The following is a 3,002-nucleotide window of genomic DNA, read 5'->3' on the forward strand; positions in this document are numbered from 1 at the left end:
TCCCGTCCTAAATTTTCTCAATAAAAAATAAAGTAAAGGAACATCATAAGATTTTGTTTGTCACACCCGAAGTCAACAATCCTATAATTTTCACTATTAGATTAACCCTTTGGTTCTGTAACCTGTCAAGGTTGTTAGTGAAGTTTTATATTTTTTCTGCACAGTAGAAATAATCTGGTAAAGAAAATGCCTTCACGTGCAGCACTATAAACGCAATTGCTAGATTTTACATTCTTTAATGCCAAGTTCCAGCCGCAGCTGATTGAAGAAAGAGCAATCTCGTGGAAAAACTAGTATAGAAGCCAATACTCTCTCCATAAGAATCAATAAACCAAAAAATAAGCATGATTTTTAACAAGTTCACACATAAGTTTGAAATGTGTAAGGTTCCAGTTCCATGAAGAGAAAAGAACCATGTTCTACTTCTCCCAAATTCTACTACAATTGAAAACCATAAAAACCAATAATTCAAGACCGAGGCTTCTCCTTCTTCTCTTTGAAGAGGGCGAGAAGAGACACCCCAGATACCTTCACAACCTTAAATCGAACTCCGGGATATCTCCAACTGCATGCCCTTTTCGGCCAAAACCAGCAATAAGCACTTCATCCTGCACGAGTCATAACAATCATCAATTTTTAATTGGAAAGGAAAAAGAGAAACAAAATTCACCCCAACACCTCCCCTTCCCTTTTTTTTAGCAAAACTTATGTTTTCTTCAGTATAGTTCAAGCAACCATCATTTGGCACAAAAGCTGCAATCTTCTTTCCATTTTTTATTAATTGTACTCGAGCACATTTTCTAATGGCAGAGTTTGGCTGTTTAGCCTCAATCCCGCTGGAAAAGATGTCAATTTAGACAAATCTTACGTTAAAGCATATGGAAAATTTCCAAGTTCAAATGGTAAACATGCCATCCAAAGAAAAGTATATATTAAGCTAACATTTTTTCAAGAACAATGCCTTTTGCATGAGATGATCCAGCGAACGGCTTTTTCCATTCATTTCCAAGATGTGATTTCTTGTATGATTTGTCAGCCCACCTCTGCCTTCTTCGGTGGGACTTCAGCTTGCGAGCAGCTCCCATGCCATGTGTTTTCCTGACATAGGATACATAGCTATTAACTATTATTAGTTCACCCTACCATAATGGACCCTGTAGTTGAATACAGAAGACTGGATAGTAAACAGTGACTCAATTGGCAAAAGCAATCCACAAGAAAGGATGTACTGCATTGTTGTGTATTGAGAAAAACTCATAGCTCATCCCACGTCGCTAAAAATAAAATCAAGTTAAGATATATAAGTGAGGGACAACCCTTATCTCTTGAGCTAAGATAATATCAGAGTATATCCAAGATTAATCCAAAGGATTATTCACCATTGTTACGTTATCCACCGGATAAAAATAAAATAAAATTAAAGTATATAAATGAGAGACAATTCTTAACCCTTAAACTTGAACTAGCTTTTGAAATTAAAGTTAGGTCTAAACTCACATTCTAATAATATAAGATTATGTGTTAATATTTTCTCTCAATTGTGAAATACTGAATAAAATAAGCTTTATTTGACATGAAACTCGTGCCATCAGTTATCACATTAGACGTATAAAGATGAAGAGCACCTCCTGCAGTTTCTATACAATGGTCATCATTTTAGAATAAAATGAAATTTTTAAAGGACATGATCCAGACATGAACATGGCTCCTGAAACATAAGAGTCCAATTGTTGCCGGTTCCATAACCCAAAGTTTGCAACTTACAATTGAACACTGAGCTAAATTATGCACAAAATTTGTTTTAGGCCCGCAAATTTATAACAAATAGTATATTTTGATTGCAGGGAGATCTTATCCTTTTGGCAATAGCATATTATGCATGCCCATGTGAAACATAATTTTCTTTAGAAGTTCCACAAGAAGATTGCCAAGTACAAAAAATACAAAGAACTAACACCAGCTTCCAATGGGGCCAACATATAGACAATAAGAAAAATACACAGAATGAACACAAATCAAATAAAATCAATGCATAATTATATTTTAAAAAAACACTAATTTTTAAATTTCCTCTAATTCTGGCGGGGAGCTGAATACTATTCCAAAGTCTAAACACCCTTTTAATAATGATTCCTCTATGAAAATTGGAAAGAGCCAAGACATATAGCTTGGACTTTTAAGGGTGTTGAGGAATGGAACGAAGGAAATTGTACTACAAAATGTAATGATTATATGTTATGCTGAAACATAAATAGCAATTCAAAGTGAAAAAAACAAAATAGCGCAGCGAAATGAGACGGACGGAGTGGGTAAGTAAGAACCATCTACTTCACTACTCACAGTCACCTCGCCACACTCACTAAATTTAATAACGGCCCAAATGCATATGGGCTACGTGTGAAGCCTTCTTAAGACAAAAAAGTCATTTTTTCTTTCTATCTTTCTAGACAATGGAGTATTCCGATTGGTTACACTAGCCTCGCAACAATGATATCTCCATACCCATAAGTCCTAGGGTGTGTTTGATTGCTATTTTCAAAATGCATATGGATTCGTATCCCTGACTTGCTTAAAATGATTTTTCTATTTTACATTTATTTTCTCTTTTCAGGCACCCAAGTCCTAGGGTGTGTTTGATTGCTATTTTCAAATTTTGATTTCCGTTTTCAGAATGCAACTAAATAAGGTTGCTTAGATAGTTGGTGGAGGGGGAGAAAAACATTCAAGATGAAAATAGAAAATGAATATGAAAAATAATCCCTACATGCTTTTTTTTTTAGTTTTTAAAATTCTTTTTTTTATGTGTACTTGTGTAGGAATCAAATTTAAATATAAAAAAGTTTACAATAATTCATTACTTAATCAATTGAATTAAATTCCTTTATAAAAAAATACTTGTTGAAAACATTTTCAAAACTTAATAGGTTTTTCATAAGAAATTAATTACTTAGTCCAAAGTTATTATAAAAAAACAGATTTTTTAAAAAAATGAGACAAAAACT

The 3,002-nt window shown here is 33.5% G+C and overlaps 1 pseudogene; it reads right to left on the reverse strand.

Moving 5' to 3' along the window:
• Window positions 1-385: 385 nt before the first annotated feature.
• On the reverse strand, window positions 386-1,181 carry LOC100815030 (40S ribosomal protein S23-like; annotated as a pseudogene).
• Window positions 1,182-3,002: the final 1,821 nt, after the last annotated feature.

Source organism: Glycine max, chromosome 11 (assembly GCF_000004515.6).
Source record: "Glycine max cultivar Williams 82 chromosome 11, Glycine_max_v4.0, whole genome shotgun sequence".
Classification (NCBI taxonomy): domain Eukaryota; kingdom Viridiplantae; phylum Streptophyta; class Magnoliopsida; order Fabales; family Fabaceae; genus Glycine; species Glycine max.